We start from the raw sequence: 23,188 nt of genomic DNA, 5'->3' as shown, positions 1-23,188 counted from the left end.
TCAATTAATTTGAAGACGTTGGAATTTATTATTTGTGTGCAGCAAGAATTATATAAGAAGATATAATTTTAGAGAAAAATTTTTGTAATGATATATAATGTCACCTAATCTATCATTCGCGTCCAATGATTTCGTTCACAAACGTTCCCATGATACGAATTCAGCAAACATTGCGACAAATCTGAAACTTAAGCGGATAGATATATGTGTCGTGCAAAAGAGGCACCTACGTCAACTGTCACGTTACTGTCTTACTCCTACGAGAATGACACGGTGAATAAGTAGATGAATTGCCTTTGTGTTATCGCGATACATGCGGCGTCGTCCGCGGTGACTAAAATCTAGGTAGAAACCGAGAAATGAGAGAACCAACGAGTGCAATGACGGAGATAAAATATCGGTGATAATGAGTGATGAAACAATGACGGGTTCGAAGCACTATAAATTGTACCGTAAATCGGGTCATATTATGCAATATACCGTAACGCAATAATATTGCATTCGACCCTTATTCCCTCTAACGCGCTGTTGATCGAACGACGGCGCCTCTGTTTTATCGCGTATATCTTCAATGATTTTCGATCATCTTTATACAATTTTTTTTAACGATGTCGATACATCATGGCGTTTAGATTAGATGGCGTTTAGATTAGATGGTATTCCGCGGTATGCGGTGAGAAAAACCGCGTTAAAACCGCAAGATATGCTTACGCGCGGCGGCGGACGAGCTTATCGTCGTTCCGCCAATGAGCACACGGCAGAACCAGAAGCGGATTGAATCGGACGCATCTAAACTGCATGAATTTATTGTACTTTTATTGCGAGATTCGCAATGAACATGCAGCGGCGCGGCGCGACAGATTCTCGTTAAGCGGATTCCCTCCGCACCGAAACCACAAAGATCGAGAAGAAAAACGCTCGTCGATCGCAACAAATAGGGTGCGGTTAATTGCCACGGTCTCGGCGTCGTAAAGATCTTTTTTTACTCCACCATCTTGCGGTAAAGTTCGCGTTAACTCTCGCGTTTGCTTGCCATCTGCGATCGGCGGCATCATCCGCGTTTCATGACGCTCTCCGCGTTGCTCGATTGCTTTTAAATCAATCAATTTTAGGGTCCACGCTCGGATTACAGGGCGGCCGCGTCTAAAATACATTTTGCTCTTAAACACGTCTGTAAGATCGTAAATAAAGAGGCGCGAGCAAGGCGGTAATTGTACAGATTCTGTCTTGCACAATACATATTTATAATATTCTTACGCATTCCCCGCTTTCTTGTCATTTATAATCTACTTTATAACCCAACATAAATATAAATCACGCTGTTTGATAGAATATATTTAACACGCTCAAGTATTTTTATTTAGAAATAAATCGAGATATTTCACAAAAGTCATAAAGTCACATGGACGGGACTGCGGTATGAAACGAAATAGAAGATTATTGCCTAATGATATCGTACAATATTGAAGATCTCACGAGTAGAAAAAGCGATTTTTATCAAACATTTATTTAATAAACATTCATTACTTCATCGCGACTATGATTTATTCGCACCTCCATAATGTGCCGAGAGCACATTACATCCAGTGCCTTAACCGCGTTACTTTCGTCGAGAATGTTTTTTTTTTAATTTTTTTTTTCTTTCTCCCTCTCCCTCCCTTCCCTTGATTTAACGCCGGCTGCATAAATCTTCGAACCGCGAACCGCGAGCGAGAACGATCTCGCAGGCGACCACAGAGTGACATATTTATAGTCGTGTAAATGTTTTTTTTCTCGATATTTTGCGAACGGCGCGAGCCTGAGTTTAATAGCGCATGACATGCGAGATCGGCTTTTCCTCCGCTTTTGGGAGGTCGATCATTTTCCGCGAGATACCGTAATCTCACACGTTCATCCCTTTAAAAAAAAAAGGCATGTTAAGTTGATTCTCGCAAGTATTGTTGCTTCTTTTCTGCGATGTTGATTGGCTGTCTCGATTCGCGTTGTGCGTTATATTCGTAGCATCGAGAGGGTAAATATGATATGTTATAATATTTAAAACTCATCGGTTAATATTTTTGACTAATATCAGCTGATAACTGTCAAAAATATTAATCAAGTTTAAAGTATTATAACATATTATTTAAAACATAATATATTATTTTATTTTATTTTATTTTATTTTGGATTAACTGTCAAATTACTAATCCTCACGATGACAGTCTCTCGATGCTACGAATATACGCACAACGCGTATCAAGACAGTTAATCAGCATCGCGGAAGAGGCAACAATACTTGCAAGAATCAACTTTAACATGCCTTTTTTAAAAAAAGACTAGAACAACCCAAGCGCACGATTCGCGCGTGCCATTCTTCGATTTTGTATTAAAAATGATATTTTAAAAAAATAATATAAAGTTTATTTTAACTCGATTAATATTTTTTGACAGAAATCAGGGGATTAAAGCGTTAATTAACTAACTTAATTTTAAAATAAAAATATGTTATAGAAATTAAAATAATAATGTTGTAAATAATATATTATAGTACTTTAAACTCGATTAATATTTTTTAACAGAAATCAGCTGATAACTGTCAAAAATATTAATCGAGTTAAAAGAACTATAACATATTATTTAAAACATATTACTATTTTAATTTTTAAAACATTATTTTAAAATTTAATTAGCAAATTAACGCTTTAATCAGCTGAATTCTGTCAAAAAGAGTAAGACGAGAGAGATTCATCGACTCGCGATACATCTCGCGTCCTTCTCGCGTTTTATCTCCAATTCCTTCACGCTCGAGTGAGCACGGCTCGGAAACTCGAAACGCGCATCCGAAACTCGATACGCAGATAAAAACTGAGGCAAAAAATATATCCTTCGACAAACTTTTTCTTTTATATGTTTAGTCATTTATACTCGTTCATTCAAGGCGCGCTTTGACAACGATTTCTGAATTATCGCGGTTTCTCGTACCATTCTTAAATATCAGAACGATGAATCTTAATGAATGTTCAATATATTTACTGAAAAAATCAATCAGTTTGTTCAACATAAAATAAAATAAAATAATATGTTTTAAATGATATGTTATAATACTCGAAACCAATATTTTGACAGTTATCAGCTGTTAAAAAATATTAATCGAATTGTGATAACATATTATTTACAACATATTATTATTTTAATTTGTATAACATATTATTTTAAAATTTAATTAGCAAATTAACGCTTTAATCAGCTAATTTCTGTTAAGAAATATTAATCGAATTCAAACAAACTTTCTGTTATAAGTACTGAAACGTTAATGACACGATCGAAAATATTTTACCAAATGCCGTCGAGTGTTGTGACAGCTTTTTCGCGATTATTAGCGTGATCGAGATCAATTTCTGAATAAAATGATTTCAATCACAAAATCTCATGAAAATAGCATTTTTATTCCGGCTTATCTAATGTAGTTTGATTGTATTATAGATAAGTTTGCTTTAAGAATTCAAATTAAAATATTATTTAATGCTTACAGATTTTCATATAAATTATTTCGATAGAATGAATTGAATTTATTCAATTATAATTTAGCGAATGATTTATATATAAGAGAGATAGTATATTTTAGAATTAGAACAAATAACAGCATACTTTAGAATAGTGCATTTTTTTATAAACGCGCCCATGATTATATATATTAGGCAGATATTAAATAATACAAGCATTTTAAAATAATCGCGCGGACTGGTAATTGTTAATTATCATAATTATATAGAATGATTACATTTCACATAATATTATGTATAATAATATAATAATATATGAACTTTGACTATGTCGCTTTCTATTTTCTCGTTCTCGAGTCTCACGGTATGAATGACAACAAGACTATGAAATGTATATCTTACCAGTACGCCAACTATAACCCACCAACACGTCAACTATACCTCATCAGCATGCAAATTATATCTCCCCCCTCCCCCTGTTATATTCCACAGCCTCATCGTCATTCGCACAATGAAACTCGGGTAGCGGTATATCGAGAAATGCGATTATTTTGTATAATTATTATAATTAACAATAATTAACCCGCGCAATAATTTTAAAATAATTGTACAATTTAATATTCCGCATATGTATGTACATATACATATATATTAAAAATATATATATAATAATTATACAGAATGATCATGTAATCGTCGCAATCACTTCGAGAGATAATACAACGACGTATGTATATGTATTCGTGTCGTTACTTGCTCGCTGTAAACAATATAGCGCCGAATTTGGTGTAGAACGGTATATTGTTTATACGCGGTCGTCTTGTCATTCTTGCGACGACACTGACGCAACAAGGTAACATGAACTGCTCCGTATGTCGTCGTATTATCTCTCTAATAATAAGTACGATTGCAACGATTACACGGTCATTAAAAAATTTCGAAAGAAATAGTTATACACATAGATATATATATATATTTATTTATTTATATATATGTAGAGGAGATGTCAAAGTCTGAGACAAACTTATAAAGGTTCTGCTGTATAAAGTTTGTGATGTACGCGATGAATGTCGGAAGTATTACATAAAGTATCACAAGATCGTCATATTTTAGTAATGAATAGAGTACTATAAATCGTTTTTAATCATGTTTTCGCGAATAAGTGTCGTGCCAATGAAAGAACAAACGAGTATATTTCAAGTCTTATTTAAGATTAATAATTTTGTAAATTACTTATATAAGACTTAAATTTTTATTTCATCACATATGCTTATCTATATCTAAAACAGTATTTTCGGAAATTATGTAATTTTTTAAAAATATATGTTTAAAGGAACGAATAAAAACATTTAATTAGTTGTAATAATTATTTTTTGATATATTAATTACTTTAGACATTGCTTTATATAATTTGGATATTTTTGTATTTTACAGATCGAGTCTGCTGTTGCACCACATCGAATCGGTAACGTAAAATTACTTATTTATATTTTATCTTATATAATTTCGTGAAATTATTATATCACAAATATCAATATTTAAAATTTTTAATTTACAATGATAAAACAATACAATTTTTTACATTATATTTATTCTTATAAATTGCTTCAAAAATATATAACAAAATAAGACATTATAGAAAAAAAGTTTTCGAAAAATGAAATGAAATAAAAAATATTGAATATTTTTTATTTCAAACAATAATTTTTGAGATATAATAATTTAAAATTGATTCCTCACACACTCTCTATGCGTCTAGATAGTCGTCTAGATCGTCTGACCATGCCGTCAGACGTAAGGTAGATTAGTTATTTCACACTTTGAGACCTCCGTCAACTTGACATCCGCATTCAAGATTAGAACAGCAAATTAGCAACAAATTAGCAATACATTAGCCTTTAATTATGCCATATATCCGAATTTGATTTCTCCTAATGGAGGAGCGAAAGGTTAATGGAAATAGTTTTTTCGATAAATGTAGGTACATAGTTGTCGTGTTGCTAATGACTAAGTTTCACATGTCATCAATCTTGAATACGAATTTAATGGTTGCGTTTATGTTAATGCTAACTCGATCGAAAAAAAGCATACGTGAGAAGAGGAATTTATCCAGAAAGCACGATGTATATACTTTTTATTCTATCGCGAACCAACGACAAAGGTCAACATTTTAATTTACTGTAAAAGTTCAGTAAGAAAAGTTCAGGATAGCGATTCTGATAATATTTCTGAAGAAAGATTTACGTCAATTTCGTTAAAATTCTTTTTCTTGAAGCCTCGATTTTTTTATTTAGACTCGCAAGAACGCATCGTTATACAGATATACACATTAAATGTACACATACATACGGTAGTTAATCGCCAAAACCGCGCACCGGAAGAGCGTAATAGTAAAAGCTACCAGACGCGCCATAAACATTAAAACTCGCAGAGTGTTTAGAATACCGGAGCTATCGTAAAAATCTCGTTAGTATCGGTACGTAAACGTTACGGCTTCTTGCATTTTATTTCGTAGTAGGCATTACTACTTTCGTTCAGGAAATGTTTATAAATGAAGCGAGATAATATTTCATCTCAATTCTAATAATATTCTTCTAATATTATGGATAGAACTATCTTATTGATACTGTCTCTCTTTCACCATCTCTTTGTTTATAGAATATTATAGAATATTTTTATATTTTTATATTTAATATTTTTATATTTTATATTATATTTAAGTTCACTTCTTTCTATTTTTAAATATTTCAAAAAGGAGATAAAACTCCCACAGGAGCTGGAAAAACATCTCATTTGCATCACTATAGTCGATGTCAACGTCTCGGTAAACTTCAAAGGCAAACATAAGCTGTTTCGGCTGTATCTCGAGACATTTTATTTTCTTTTCTTTTTCGTTAAAAAAAATCCTGTTCTCTCTCGCATAGAGCGTCAGTTCTCACGGCGTTATTATCGATACAGACGTCACGTTGTGCGATCGATTATAATGAAATGTTTCGATTTGAATGACAATCGATATCAACCGAGTAGCATTTTGTAATGGCATTTGAAATTATAATTTCACTAATTGTAAAACATGTCATTATCTGACCATTATCGATCGTTTGTTTTTCGAATTGTTGGGCTTTTATCGTCGCGCGGTTAGTACCGTAAACTACTTTGTGTTCGTCGTGGTAGGAATGTAGAAAGGGAACGTGACTAATGTTTATGCAAATTTCGTCCGACGTTCTGTAGGCGAAATGACGAACTATTATCATCTTGTCGAATCTGGAGGGGCGGGGGAGGGGATATAATCGAGCGAGATCTCGGTGTCAGCGAAGTGACAGCCGCCGCGGCGAACTCGAAGTAAGATAGATCGCGCGCAGAAAGGTGAGAGAAAGAGGGTGAACATGGGTGGGGAAAAGGATATGCGACTGTGTAGAATGATGAATCCCCGCGTGGTCCACGACAGACAGCGTTTTGCATGTTTATCTCGCAAAAATAGAATACACGTGTACATGACATATCGATGCAAACTAAATAAATTATGATCTATAATACATATATACAATTATCTGTCGAGAAAGGCTTGCGCGTTGATAGTGTCAGCCTTATCGTTGCTATCGCTCATCTCTCGTTTGCGCAACTTTTGTTAGATCCGATATAGAAGGAAATTTATTAACGTTATTCTCACTTATTTATCCTTTATCCGTATACACTGCTTTTATTATATATATATATAATTCGACTAATTTTCAAAAATTTAATATTATTATTTGAAAAGAAGATGAAACTTTCGATATTTTAATAATGAGCAAACCGTTCACCTCTGATCTACTCGCTTTCAGTTCAGACTATGTAAATTCGTTTGTAATCAAGTTACCGAAGGTGTATACGCTTGCGCGATAAATAATGTAAATATTATCCGTATGCAACTTCTTGCGAGGAGTCGTAAAAGCAGGCGAGGTGCAAGCGCAGCCTCTTAATTGATCGTCTTTACGAGCAAAATGATAATTCGCCGCGATAATTAATTCATTAAAAAAAGCGCATATTAATATTTCCCAATGAGATATTATACGTTCTTCGAAGAAAATAAATTTTTAAATTGAAATCATGTCAATGCGCCAATTCATGTGATTCGGTTCGTTAACGTGACAAATCGCAACCTGGCCACACGCAGTGTAATTAAGTGAACGTGTTTCCCTACATTGTTTGCTTAAACATCGACCGAATTTTATAATAAGAATGCGCTCATGCATACTTAACAAACAACACATGCCTCGGCGTGCAAGAACTTATCTCGATAGTCGGCCAGTCCGCGTCTTTGGGAGAGGATTTTTAATTTCGGATGCAAATTGCGGCCGGTCGGCCGACCGAACGGCAGTCGCTGCCACGGGGACGACTCGCAAGAGAAGCAATTAAATTACAATTTCATGGCCTAACGCCCCGTAAAGCGACGCGCGGAGACGCGACGCTATTTCATTTATCACTCTCCGCCGCGCGCGATCCGCCTCGGATCTCTCGTAGCACCAGATTGCATCACCGCGCGCCTTTAATCCCATTACGAATAACAAAGCGAGAAAAGGAGACTGGTATACGCGCTGTTGGACGAGCGTAAAAATGTTGTGTCAGATCCCATCTTGCCGCTTGTCGTTCGCGTAATTTACCGTGCGTGATTGCGCTGCCTTTACGCCTAATTCGACCCGTCTAATCGCAGCTTCCGTCTCGATCCTTCGGCCGGTCACTGTATTTTTACAGAAGTAACAAGAGGGCGGCGCCGACGACCTTGAGCGATCAGAAACCAATACCAAATTAATTGCATGTACGTATATATACATATATATAAGGTGCTTCCCCTTTCCTCTCCTCCTCCTAATTACGTTTTCGAATATACAGGGCGCCATCGATTTTGATTAAGTTTAAGTGTTATTGGCGCGACGCGTTATTCTCTCGTGTATCATTGTAATTACTAATTACTGAACGTACAAATCTGCCCGTATGCAAGAGAGTGCGATCATCGAGTATTAAAGATCGTTAAATTGGAGTTAATTTTTCGCGGACTGCCTTCACATTCGCCGATTCGCGTGTTATTCTAATCTTTACGTCAGCAATGTCTCACGATAATGCCGGCAAGGCGTCTCAGCTGGTCTTCGCGTAGTATTTCGCCTACGTTTCATGTAATCGTTTGTGTAATCTTTTGCGTTTGTGCCATGAGATTAGACAAATGGAGGAAGAGGATAAAGGTACCCTAAAATTCTCAGAAATTATCTCGCGTAAAAATGTGATTCTGCTTTTCTTTTTCGAGTCATTATATTTAAGCGCAAAAGATCGCTCGAGGCTGCCGATCGTAGTGGAAAAAGTGCGGCTCCGAGCAAACAACTTACGATGATCCAGATGATTCATGCGAGGAGACATTCCTCATTGAGCAAATTCACGTTAGGGATACGACTCGACGGCGATCCTGGTCAACAACGTCGTGTGTAACAGCCGTTAGGTATTTCGCGAGACGATTAAACCGGCATCATCGGCCGCCCTCTCATTATCTTTACCTGCCCGGTTTCTGAGCTGCGTCTCTCACCTCCGCCTTCTCTCGTTCCCTTTTTCTCGCCTCTCGCCTCCGTCTCTCCTTCCCATAAATGCATAAATGCATAAAGCAGGGTGAAAACACGAGAATGCCGTAACGTCATTACGCAGTAAAGATACTGCAAATTTGCGAGAAGCCGCATCGATGGCATACCAAACCGCACGGTCGTCGCAAAAGCTCCCGTTTACCGTAGATTTACCGTAAAGACCGTAATTTTCTTCTCAACGGCAGTGCATAGAGAAGATGAAGCGTGCACACAAATTTTCCGAAATACATATAAAAACGGCATTTATTCGTGGCATATATTTATCATTGTAGGAGGATTTATAAATTAAGAAAATTCCGCAGGTTCGATTATTATGCATTATATTATTTACGATATGTGAATATTTATGATTACAAGAGAATGACCCGTTGTTTCACACAGGGATATAACTGTCTAACAATTTACGACTTCAAGATATAGGTAGTTTGATAGTTTATGGCATCTCGCGTACACACAAATGAAATATGACGAGTTCGAAGCAGGACAGTGAAGAGTTAATACCGTCGTGTGAGTTATAACTGTGTATTGGGCATTCTGCCGATAGTATATCTAGGAAAATGCTTGTAACGGGAGGTACCGAGTCGATGAATATTATGAAGCGATTAAGTCGAGCTGCACGCACGCTATATTACGACACCAGTCGTAATTTAAGCGATCAGATAAAATTTTAGCAGTAAATTTCTTTAGTACGCGCATGAGATCCAACGACATACGATCGGAGTAATTGAATCTTGACTCGGAATATCTCGTCTAATAGAAGCAATTGATTAACGTAAGTGTTTTCACATCGTGTTTCGAAATCTATTAAAATCTTCTAAATTTTTCTTCAGCATTATATCTCACGTGTAATCCATTCACGTGTATTTGCTTTATTTTTGTGCGTCACCGAGTTATCACAGTTGAAAAAAATTTAATTCTTGTCAAAGAAATATTATGCAAAAAAAAAAATAATTAAAAATACATTCGATTTTTAATTTCGCGTACTTAATTATAGCACATCTCATTTTCTCGACTGTTATAAACGAGAGCAAAAAACTGCGCAATTCCTTCGAGATATTCGAGCAACAACGGTGTAACTCTGGCATCGCGGTATGAGCTATGCAGGATTAAGACAGACGGAGAGGGACCTCTTTGATATACGATCTGCGCTTTTATGCACTCTCGAGCGTGTCATTCTGACGGTCGCATTAGCGCGAAGTCAAGATGCCATCGCCACCAGCATCGGCCGGCCCGCGATTCACGTGACAAAATTAGTCAAAGCTCGCGCACGTTGCCAGCCAGTCGGTTGACAAATCGGCGGTCGACCGACTTGACAGCTAACACCCATTGGACCGTTTTGCAGTGATAAATCGCGTCAGTACATCAGGACCTCTACGAGCTCTCTGCGCGTGCATTAGCGTCCGGGGCACTCGCGTTACTTCTTTGCGTCTCCAATTGATTTCGTGCCTTTTTATCGCGGTCCATTTATTATTTCGGCGTAATGGGACGTCCCGTGAAAATGGCACGGCCGCGATTTCACGGTCGAAGATTATTGACACTTTGCCTTTAATCGGACGAATGTTTTCTATAAAATAGATATAAAGAAATTGCTTATCAAAGTTAAATATCACCAGAATATGAAAATAAATTTAAGATAATAATTAAGATTATGTACAAGGCTCGCGTATGAGATGGAAAAAAACACATCACAAATGAATGCAAATATCACTTAACGAAGCATGATAATGTGCAATGTGCGGCGCCACCTTTTACTTTTCCTTTACAATTATTATAATGCCTATCCTGTCCTGACATTACTTTTGCCGTTCAACGGAGACCTTTCAATCTACAAACGGATAGTTAAAGAGTTCGCAGGGTCATATGCGACACAGGATGGTAGGAACTTTAATCTATCGCGATTTCGCAAAGATCACTATCTCGATAATCTTATCGCAGGGACTATCGTTAAGCTTTTACCGTATCATTACGTGCGTCGCGTCTGTGGATAGCGCGTTACGAGGAAAATCGCTTATATGCTACGTAACATTAACTCGCCACCGTATTATTTATTATTATTCGCAATTATCGTATAAGTGAAACGCCGTGAACCTGTTTTATGGCAGCAAAAGGAGAATTTCTTTAGTGAATAATCGCGCACGAAGACACGAGCGATATAATTAAAATAAATATATTAATTACAATCGTTATATACACAGCTGAATATGAGCTCCGTAAGATAGTGACAAAACTATTAACGAAGGGATACGTTGCGTACACGTACAAAATACATATAGGTATACATTGTCAAAAAAGCAGCACTCGAATGTCGTCGCGTAATTTTTCTCTCTTTTTCATTATAATCGGCTCGTGTAAGAGACGTTATATAAGATTGTGAAATCGTTCTGTTCCCTTCAAGTTTGTGATAAATCCGACAAGTGATTAATTTAACCGTGTATTTTTTTTTTTTTTTTTTTTACTGTTGATCATTTCTTATTTTACATCGCAATAGATGTTACGCATCGTAACGTAGATTAAATCGGCGAAAAAAAGCATAAATTTCAGTCGATATGTCTTGGCAATCCAGTTTCATCGCACGTTGAGGCTCAATCGAGGGATTAAAGCGGTTACAGTGATGATAAATACCGAGAGTGAGTTTCGATGTAAAGAGGCCGCTCCTTCTGTGAATGTTTTTCACTTCGTTTATTCTCATCCGCCATCTCGTCACCTCGGCTGATGGCATTATTGCATCTTTTACTGCTTAGAGTTATGCTTGAAAAAATTCTAATCAATAACCACCCACGTTAAGATACTTATTTCTACATCAATTGAACATATTTATAAAATTTTTATAAAATAATTTATAAGATGTAAAGTCACACACATATATATATATATATATATATATATATAATATTATATAATATTCAGTATTAAATACGCGAGGAGAATGCAGACGCATAGTATCTTGTCAAAAATTAATTATGTTCTACGTAATAGTTTTACGAACAATTAACAGCTTAGTTCAATAATCAAATTTGCATCATTTAACAATAATTTTATTCAAATTAAAAATAATTGTAAATAATTAATTAATGATTTTACTGAAAATTCTATCTTGGACATTTTTCTCTATGGGAATAATTCGGTAACGGAAACTATTTTACCGTTTAACTTCGGAAATAAACGTTCAGCAATGCTTATTCGCAAAATCGGCCGGTTTCTCTAAGTGCACGTTGCGGGCACAAGAACGGCCCACGAATTGACTCGTACATTGTATCTGACTGCGGCCTACCATCGTGGAGAAATGGCTGTGGGCGGGTACCCGGGAACCCGTATTGAATTGCGACGCACAAATCGCACCTTGTTGGCAGCAGTTGCAACTGTTAACGAACCGATCAATTCTCTTTCTCTCTATCAATGGCGCGTAATTCTGTTAGCATGTTCTACTAATTTCGAATGTTTCGCCTTTCGACCTTTTTAGAAAGAGAGAGAGAGATAGAGAGAGGGAGAAAACGCATTGTAGCTACAGATAGATCTTATACTCGAAGGTTATTACATAATCCGTCTCTATCAATCTATGCATTTTGTCTTGCACAACGCGCAGTCGGCTAAACTCATACGTTTTTCATATAAACACATCGGAATCTTGTCTTGGTGCAGGTTCTACGGTTGTCACATGTCTCATGTGTGATTGAAAGCGTTTAGTAATGCTTGTATTTGCATCCATTTTACGAGCGCATTACAATAGTATGTCGCGCCACGAATATTAGAGCATCCATAAGTCGTTTATGAGCCCGAGTTCGAGTTGCTGCTTTATCAGCTCCGGTGGCACCGAGAAAGCGCATCGAATGGTGAATTAATACGAGGCACGGCAAACGTAAACCGGCTCTGATTGAATATGCCACATGTCACCCGATATATTTGCATCCACGCTGATAATACTGACGTGATGCATTACCGGCGGCTTGTCTCGCACTGACAATCCAAGTAAATCAATGCGCGCGAGCGGTTAATAATAAGTATATATCGTCGTTGTTAACGGTGTCTTGTTGCCGCCCGATGTGACATCGTCGGACAATAAAAGCTCGGGGGCGGCCGGCACCTTCAGTCGATACGTTCATGTAGGTGAGTTTTTTTTTATTATCGCAGGGCGCAAACAGGCATGGAGAAACGCTTAAGCAGATCCGTGAAGCGAATTTTGCAGTAGAGAAATCGCGATGATCGCGAGATGAGATCCGCGACGTTAATGCCAAATCTTTAAGGAGATCAAGGATAAATCGATGTACGAAATAGCGTTTCATTTTTAGAACTTTGATGGAATTCTGTAAAATAAATATAGAAATAATTCGACTCGATCCGCCAATCTTACCGCTCGTATTTTCTAATGCGATATCTATATTTGGGAGCTTGCACACAAGTGTTATATATACATATAATTCACAACCATGGTTATAAATCCAGTTTGAAAAATATTAAATACCCAAAATATATAATTAATTAGTATAGAAAAAAAATATTAGAAAATATCTCAATGATTTTTCTAAGACAAGATTGCAGAACCATCTGCTCGCGATTATATTTTTTAATTCTTGATGCATCAACGGACGTTAATTTTCCATGAAAAGAGCAGAGAGCATGTCTCCCATACTCCCATAGAGATATTGGCATTAAACGTCCCGCTGACTTCAGAGATGACTCGAGTGACGGTTTTACGAGACACGACTTTGCTTGACGTTTAACTTTATCTTATGACGTTTTTCGCCGTTGGTAGATTAGTTTTACGTTCACGCAGATCGACAGTCAGTGTTAGCCGTAGACCCATCCTGAGTTATCGCTCGACTCGCGATGTCTCGTAACACTTGCGGTAGTCGACGTCAAATCCGATCATTCGGAGCAGATCACGCGGGGTAAAAAAAAGCGACAACGGCTCTCGGCAATTTGTTGAGTGCACAATCCATTTCCAAACACGTGCGAAGCGATAAAAAGCATGAGATGAGCTTGCGGGTTTAATCCGACAGGGAAAGAAAGGTTTCGACAGAAAAGAAAGAAAAACGCTGGCGAATCAAAACGTTCCGTGTATATGTTTGTTCTCATTCGATGTTTCGTTTATGAGTAGCAAATAGAAATGCATCCGTTCGTGGAAGCGAATTCTCTAGTCTATGAAGCGCGTTAAATTGAGGCAAACAGCGACCGGGTGGGAAATCTCGCCGGGCTTAACTTCTCCTAAGGCTTCCCGATTATTTACCGTTCACATGTTCCTCAATATTTGACCATGCCGCCCCGTATATATGCGACGTAACACAAGGAAGAGTTACATTCCGTTCACACACAAACAGACGTGCGCGCGTTAGCGATGCCCAACGGAGTAGTCCCGGAGTAGAGGCACCCGTTCCGAGTGGCTCCACTCCAGGGAAGACCTCCTCTCGCGCCCGAGACAAGATACAGAAACAAAAGAGATCGACCACCACCTAAACAAACGCGTATCCCTTTGAGGAGCTCGGCTCTCGAATTTCTCTCTTCCCTTTCTCACCATAGAGAGTCTCGTGCGGCGCTTACGCGGTGGCTCTCGGTTCTCACAGTAATTATGTGGATTTTAGACAACCGTGCGCGAGAGAGAACAAACACGTTCGTCACACAGATAGGAAAGAAGTGCCTTCGCCTCGTATTTGTTCTCGGGATCTCACGATCCTTCGTTGCAACGCGACGTCGGCGATGTCTTGGATTAGCACGAGCTACGAGAAAATCTCGTGCCGAAAAGTTCAAAAAGGGTCGGACGGAACTTATCCGCTTTCAAAGCGTATCCTCCAAGTCTAAGTCGAGGAAACCGTCTGCCGTTGGCGCCTTCAAAAATCTCGAGATCTAGTCACTTGGCACGATCGCGCCATGTTTCGTAGAATTCGATACTTTCACCCTCGCAAGCGAGAACTAATGTTTGCGGTAAATTAGCGAGGACGGTTCCCGGAGATTTTTTGTTGTTTACGCGACCTGCTACATTGTACAAAGAAATCTGAGCTGAATGGGCATTAAGAAGCAATTCATTCCACTTAACGCGCCGTTCGGTTATCGTTGTCACTTTTTCTTTTTTACAAATAACTTCGATATAATATGGAAATGAGGAAACGGAGAGGAATCGTTAGCAAAAATTAACCATCGAGCAGTTCTCGTCTTACGGGCGTAACTTTATAAACGAATGATTGAAATGATAATGACCGGGCAAGAAGACCATGCATTTATTTAAAAAATCGAGAAAGAAACGCGGTCAGATAGCATCGAGAGCGGATCGAAAACTGAAAGCGAAGGCGAGTTTAGGGCAGTTAGTGAAACTGGCTACATCAAATCCGGCATTAAACGAGCCGTTTCGTGATACGGGACAATTACGTAGCTCTTGCCGCGAATCCGGAGATCGGACCTCATTTGCGACATTACGGAGTCCGGACGCCGAAGTGGCGCGATAAAAGCCGAAAAGATACAGTCGCGAAATATCCGCGTCTTACGAAGGCCTTACGATACGCAATTAAAGATTATTGTACGCACCTCGAAAAATATTCAGCAACGGTAAACGCGCGACAGAGAATGTTGCGACCTGCTCGATTATCGTAGAAATGGAAGGGTTATATCTCTGAATCGTGCATTTTATAACGAAAGAGATAACCCAAGATGAAGTCATTGAATCTCGAATGTCTTAATCTCGAATCATTTGCCGCAGGCTTTTTCATAATTCCACAGAGAATTTAGAGGCCGTAAAAAAATATTTAAATTGCTATTTCGGCTCCTCTGATAAAGTGTTTCGATTAAAAATAATGTATAAGAAGGAATGTGCGTATAAAGAATTAATATTTCTTCCATAATTCGTTATCTGTTTTGTATATACTTTTGCGCAATTTTAAGATACATTTTAAGATAAATATAATAATGTTGATATATACATATATATTTTTTTCTAACTTCTCTAAATACGTAGTTTTATAATTCCGGTGACTGAGAAAAGAAAAACACCGCTAAACCTGTGACAAGTGGTAACGATTTTCTATGGCTGACAGCGACAGTTCGCGACACAGAGAATGCTTTATCTCGTTAACGAACCACCAGATCTCTCGACCTGTAATCTGTAATTCGTCTAAATGCATAGCGTGCGCGACACGTGTGTCGCGACGGCTACATAAACTGCGACTGGACCTGAATACACGTTAAACGAACAACGCTTTCTTGTGTTGTCGCACGGCGCGTTATTGTTGTCACCGTTTCACATATAATTGCAAAGAATGAATAAATATATCCCTAGTTGTCATATATAATAAATATTCAAAAGTTCCAAAAATTAGAATATACATATCTCAAAATAAAATAAATGTAAATTGAAAATTGTTTTGCACATACGTATTTCTTCAGTCAAAATAAATCGGGAATATATAAAAATGCGATATATTATAAATATTTTGTTTCGGGGAGAAAGTATTTTTAGAACCAATCTATATAAAATTGTTCAATGAAATTGTAAAACGGTGTGAAAGAAAACCGAGAAAACGACCGCGAGAAGAAGAGCGAACATAACAACAACGACGACGACGACGACGGAAATACGAAATGCCCGGGGAGTAAAAGGAACGACGCGACCCCACTTGCGAAACACTGACAGTTCTGACAGTCGACGGGATTGTGGGCGGCAAGGTCGTGAGTTCCTTCTGACGTGCTGGCGATCGCCGAAAAACAAAAAGACTCCGTATGCACCGAGAAGCCCCTTTAGCTTCTTTGCCGCGCCGCGGGAGAAGCGTCCCTAATCGATCTCGAGTCACGCTGCAATACATTTGGTGCATCAAAACGCGCCCGCACAGCTCGTCTGATGGTTGAATCGATTGCACTTTGCCTCATTCGCAATTTTTTGTTTAAATAATATAATGTATTTATAAATTTAATATGAGAGATTATAATAATGCGCGAGTAAATGCATTAAAATATATTTCTACACTTCTCATAAATCGGTATATGTTATGTACGGGTTACTCTCGTGGATTATCGCGATCTTTAAGATGCCGAAAGTTGGTGCATGTAGCGACGACGGTTTGGCGCCTTTCGTACGTCATGTCGCGTCGTCGTGCCAAGAGTTTCTCGGAATCACAGAGGAAACTAGCTTTGATCGCAGATCAGGAAGATGTTTTGATTTCGGGCGCGAGCCGAAGACCTGCTTTGACGCGTGCGAGGAAATTGCGGATATTAATACGTGCTAATGTCTTTATACCGACTTTGACGTTGTGCATAGACTTGAGACACAAAAATAAAGATGTGACACTATAAGCGAATTATTTATTAAACTCGAATATTCTGTATAAAAGCAATGTTACGTGATAGAAATCTTCGAACGCTTTATTTCGCAGGAGTTTCACACAATTAGTGAACATGAAAATCTAATAAAAATGACGTTTTTCGTGGAAAGAACTCTTATGGTTTCTCATTCGAGATCCGACTTATGATAGAGATTGAATGAAAAAATTCATCCGGCCACCTGTGGTCGTTTCAACGAGCTTCGTTAAGAGTATTTATAGATCGGAGATACTGGGAGAGAAGAGAAGAACGAAAGTTTAATTTATGAAAATATATGTTAAGTATTATAACTACGCCACACGACTATTCACACGCGTCTTTGGAATAGTGCGCAGTGTTGCCGTTGCGTTTTGTAGGTCCCAGAATAAGAGATTCCGACGATTCACTAATTTCCTAGCTCTCGATTAATTAAAATGCGCTAAGCATGCGATTCTCACAATCAGTCTCGTATGCATCTTGTAGCTTGTTAAAGTATACATCGCCCTGTTGCTAAAAAAATCATTCGCTTAATTAATATTAATGACAGCAAAAAAAGAAAGGACAGAGTATAACGAGAATATATACTTCAGCTGTGTAAACAATATTTTATTGCAACGGAAAATATTTTTTTTTCCGAGATGAAAATATCACCAGATGACACACATTATGATCAACCCCCTTACTATCGTGTAATCGTGTTCAGCCCTTTCTCCGATGAAGTCAACAGCAAGAAACACCATGTGTCTGTTTTTTAATTCTCGACAGAAATATGAAGCTTACGTGGATTACAAAACAGGGTGTCTCCAGCGTGTAAATCAGTCGACGTGCACATGAAAAAAAAAAAAAAAAAACGTACGAATGCGGGATTTGTTTTACGACCAGACGTACATACACAGACTGTGTATCTTCGTAAGCTCTTTTAAATGCTTCTTTTAAACAAAATATATAACACGTGTGTACGTATCTATGAAAGGGGATCTTAAGTGCGGGTGAAACAAGAATAAAGTCATGTCACATCATCTTTGGAGCGCAAAAATTTAATAATAGCGCGACACATTCGTATTACATGCTCGATAAAATCTGATTTATGAGTTCACGTATCGATTGACGCTTTCGTTATTTATTGCCCAACCCGGTATTTTTAGGCTTTCTTTTTTTTAGACTCCGCTTTCATTGCAAACGTCCCGAGGGATGCAGATCGAGTTACGAAGGTGTGATTTGTTTAGAATTCGCAACTGAAATTCGAATATAGACTTTATTTAATTTTATTTAAATTTATATAATAATTATATGTGTGTGTGAGAAATACATGAACTCTATCACAAGGCTGTCTCCTATATCGTTTTAAGAATTTAATTTGTCTTTATTTTCAATTTCGAAATCCTACCGTTCACAAATTGAAATTCCTCGTGTGCGATCTCCTGTCGCTCCTATTTGTCCGGAATATAACATGCACGCGTGTACATGTGCGTGTACACACGAGGGTGCTGACCCGTCGCGACAGGATGCACAGCGGGGCGCCGTTACTTTACGTCTTAACCTCCGGATCCTGTCCGGACAGAGAGAATCGAGTTCCTAGGACATATTCTAGGCGGACGGCGAGTTGTACGAGATCAACGGTGCGTCGCGTCGTCTCTTTGAGTCGCACCGCTCGACGATAAATCTGTTCGACCCTGCTGATTCGCGACGGTGTGACAAACAGTTCGTGGGCTAGCCTGCCGAATGACAGAGCACTTGGTGAAGAAATGGTCCGACGCATTCAGCGCGTAGTCGGAAAACGATGCACTTTATTAATTTAAATATCGACGAGAAAGAATATTAATAACGGTACATTCATGTGTAATTTAATTATAATTATTAAACGACGAGAGAGAGAAAATTTTCTCGGCTACCTCGAGCGTAATGAATGTTACGGACCGATACTTAAAAACATCTCATTATCAACTTGTTGATTCGATCGGACATCGTATCGTAGCTAATTATCACAAGATCGATGGATCGATTAGAGTTTCCTCGTCAGACGTCGACTCTATAACACAGAGAAACGTTCTTCACGAAGAATGATTTCGCAATGAAAAGTTAAATCGTCTGTGCCCGCGTTTTTTCGACATTCTGATCCGGTGGTAGTATTCCGTATTCCCCCGACATAAAGACGAGTGTTGATTCGATCGACGCGGATAATGAAAAAGTGGGTTAATGATGTTGTAGCACAACAACCACCGCGCGACACCGTCGCTGTTTGACGAGGGGCGGTGTATGCTTTCACGCTTGTCGCGACGTACGCACCTTTATTGATCACCTCGTCATTCGTGCAGGCGCCATTCAGGGCCGATAAATAAATCAATGCGAGATCAATTCGAGTTCGCGATCAGACGCGCCAATACGCAACGAAATCGGCGCTCTGGCGCCGTTAAATGACAGGTATGTTCAATAGCGATATACATTTGCGCGCTTGATTAACGACATTCCACGCGAAGGTGCGAACGAGCACGGACAGATAGTCAATACGAATTTTCGGAACGGATGCGAATAAAGCGATAGACATTTGTCGATTTCTCCGAAAATTTCAACATCTCTAGACCGCGAAGAAAAATTCATCAGAGGATCATCATCGCAGGCGCGTTGCTTTTTCTTGAATCAGGTGAATTGCGTGACGCGTTAAGCGTACGCTATTAATAAACGGGACGAGCGATTATGCAAATGGTTATGGCGAGCGGTAATCGAGATAAAAACCGATAGACATAAACGCCCATGGACTTCCTTAGGACGGCGATAAAGCGCGTTGTATGAGACGAGAAATATCGTTAAGGAACGAGTATCGGTGTGTGCCGGCGAGCCGTATTTTCAATTGCAGAATACAAAATGCGAATTACAAAACGTGACCGCGCAGGCTATAATAGATTTGCAGATATAAACCGCAGATGCATAACGCTAACGGGTCAGATTAAAATCTCAATAAATGTGCGTGAAGGCACGTGGAAGGATTGGAATTCGGAACAAGTAATAGTATATCGTAATAATACCGCGCGATCTCGCAAAACATTCGTCTACAACAATGAATTTTTGAATTATTAGGTTGAATCTTTAGTATTTTATTTTTATCGCGCGCGCGATCTTTCAGTCTCTCCTTCTTTTAAAATTCTACCAATGCATGTTCAGCTATGACGGGATGCTTTAAAAAGAAATGTAAACCAGTTCTATCTCGACTAGTCCTTTGATTCGGCCAGCGATATCATCGCGTATGGCTAGATAATACTAACGAATGGCGCGAACGAGACAGATTCAAATCGGAGTAATTATTTCCGACAATGACAGTTCCCCGTATACAGAAGAAGATGTCGTCAGTAATTGCCGGCAGTAATGTCGCTATGCAACTCGCGTGGCTTGTCGTACGAGAGAAAGAGAGAAAAATGAACGCCGTAATGTTCGACGTCGTTAAATCGCGCGACGATCAATGATCCTCTCCGGGCTGTTCCCTGTCTATCGTTCGCACTAACTCTTGGTCCTCATCCTCGCTCCCGGACGAAGATACCAGTTGAAGAAGAAGTGCCGTTTCCAAGAGAATTTCGCGTTACCATCGTAATAAGTCGCCGGGGAAAGTTAAACGGTAGATTTAATCAATGCGTGACACTATTCCTTTTTCTCTTTCTGGATTACGTCTGCTTTTCCTCCAATCAGCCATATAACAAGCGGTTTTTTATCTTTTGAAATAGTGTCCTCTCAAGATATAATCTTTCGCTTATCTTATATTATTAATTCGTTTTTTATTATTAATATTTTAATAATTGTTTGATATTAATATTTCTCACTTGTGTATTAAATGTTTAATTATCTCAATTAATTTTTTTCGCGGTTTAATCTTATCAAAAATTTCAAAATTTTTATTACCCTCTATTAAAATTAAATACTATTTATAACAATGCTGAATAAATTGATAGATTAATTTAGACTGAATTATAAGTAAACATGAGGATTTTTCTCGAGTCGCAACATTGTTGCACATACAAATCCGAACCACACTTTTCAACTTTCTCGGAATCTCGTCTCGACGTTTGACGCTCGAGGATACCGCGCATATGTACTAGAAGGATATCCTTTTTTTCTAGACACGGTACAGTGAAGTGCCCGATGACTACCTGCGAGAGAAGTCAGCCTTAAAGCTACGCGAGAGTGTGACCGTTTCGCGCGGTATTTCCGGCGCCATTAAATGGTCGACCTATAGTCAATAGCCACTTGGCTGGCCGCTTGTTTGCTCGTCAGGTTAGCGAAATTCCTCACACGAAACCGCGTCCTGGCCGCGTCTCGCTATTTCGCGTTTCTATTATACATACGACCGAGTGACAAATCGTTTACTTATTTCTCGTCGCTGATTTATGCGTGACGAGTCATAAATTTAATTCTGAAAGACTTTCACACCTGTTGTCCAGATAATTGTTGACCATTTATATCGATTATCAATTTTCATGATATTGTAAAAACTTCTTTCCTTGATTATCCCTTTCACTAGAGATTTAAAACCAACAAATGTTATTTTCTTATCCTTTTTACTTACGTGCGTACTCGAGTGTAAACGAAGCTTAACGTTTCCTTTCAGATGGCGTGGCTCGCCGCTTATCCGCTTGCCAAGATTTTCTTCCCTGACGAGGATGTAGTCTGAGTGGATAATAAGGATTCGCGTACCTCGGTAGCCGTATCGTTTAAATGCACTCCGGTAAGTAGCCCTCTTCTGCGATTGCAAAGCGTTTAAGTGCATGAATGGGGCGATTGGGAATACCTGGCCGTGTATGCAAAGTACGCGATGAATGTGTTAATCTGTTGCCGCTGAAATATAGGCGTTTAAAAAATCTCGCGGGTTGTCGATGTTTATATGCCTTATCTTTAAGCGTTTATAACGAGCTTCGCGGCACATTGCAGTACAATTCAGTCGATCCTTTAAGATTTATAATTTTTTTGAAAATTTTTCGAGAGAGAGAAAGAAAGATTAAACGAGAAAAGAAATTGCAAAAATTATTAAAACAAAATTAAAGAATCGATCGTTCGGCGGCCACATATTTTTAAATTGCTGCGTAACAATTTTGGAATGTAATGTTTCTGGCACTTTCAACGAAAATCTCGCGATAATTTACAAGCGTCAATACATTACACAAATTCTCCGATCTCTATAAAGTGCTCGCTGGGCCACGAAATATTCCAACGTAAGATTTATACAGCGCGTACGCGGAATATTTGAGGTAAAAGATACGGTGACAATGATACCGAGAGCAGAGACACACGTGTATCGGGCGGGATCACAAGTACAGATATTAATATCCGAAATACGGACTTGAAAGTCGGCGGACTCCTTTCATCCGTGATATCTTATCGTGGCGTCACAATAACATAGGGAGTTTATTGGCACTCGTGGCTTTGATTGTCCTCCGTAGTTAGAAGCACGTAAGGCGGGCGTGTTCGTGTTCCGACACAGTGATCTTCTTCCATCAAGCCGAACTAAATTCAATTTATCAGATGACCGGCTGACGGTGAACGAACAAGAAGATCGCTGCATTCCTCATAATCCTTTACGCCTGTCTCGACAAATTAAAGTTGTTTTTTTACCATCTCTTTTAAGTATATAATTTAGATTTAGAACTTACAGAAATCTCCCCGCTCGTGTATCCTCAACGTATTCTAAAAGAAAAACTTATCGCACAATTGAAAAAAATTTCTAATTGAATAATTGACCCGCATTAATTGACCCGACATTTTTTTATCGATTCTTCGCACAGAGAAAAGGTTCAAATAATAAGAACGAGCCATATATAGATCGAACGACGTTCTCGCGAC

At 38.5% G+C, this 23,188-nt stretch overlaps 1 protein-coding gene and 1 long non-coding RNA gene across 4 annotated transcripts in view; one reads left to right on the top strand and one right to left on the bottom strand.

The window, feature by feature from the left end:
- Positions 1-23,188, top strand: part of LOC145934839 (uncharacterized) — a 162,625-nt gene that overhangs the window by 23,187 nt on the left and 116,250 nt on the right. Inside the window, exons 4-5 of the long non-coding RNA XR_014425116.1 lie at positions 4,917-4,947; positions 21,960-22,076. This is a non-coding gene — a long non-coding RNA (uncharacterized LOC145934839). The remainder of the gene's footprint in view (positions 1-4,916; positions 4,948-21,959; positions 22,077-23,188) is intronic.
- LOC145934836 (uncharacterized) overlaps positions 1-23,188 on the bottom strand; it is a 68,113-nt gene that overhangs the window by 19,698 nt on the left and 25,227 nt on the right. Inside the window, exon 1 of one of the 3 annotated variants that reach the window (XM_083035623.1) lies at positions 21,918-22,400. The exons of the other annotated variants lie outside the window; for them this stretch is intronic. The gene's annotated coding sequence lies outside the window, so the exon portion shown is untranslated. Of the gene's footprint in view, positions 1-21,917; positions 22,401-23,188 lie in introns of those variants that run through there. 3 annotated transcript variants of the gene reach the window in all.

Source organism: Prenolepis imparis, unplaced genomic scaffold (assembly GCF_030444845.1).
Source record: "Prenolepis imparis isolate NDT839.2.m4 unplaced genomic scaffold, iyPreImpa1.0 SCAF_4, whole genome shotgun sequence".
Classification (NCBI taxonomy): Eukaryota; Metazoa; Arthropoda; class Insecta; order Hymenoptera; family Formicidae; genus Prenolepis; species Prenolepis imparis.
Note: the sequence above shows the minus strand (reverse complement) of the source record. Positions and strands in the feature narration are given on the sequence as shown.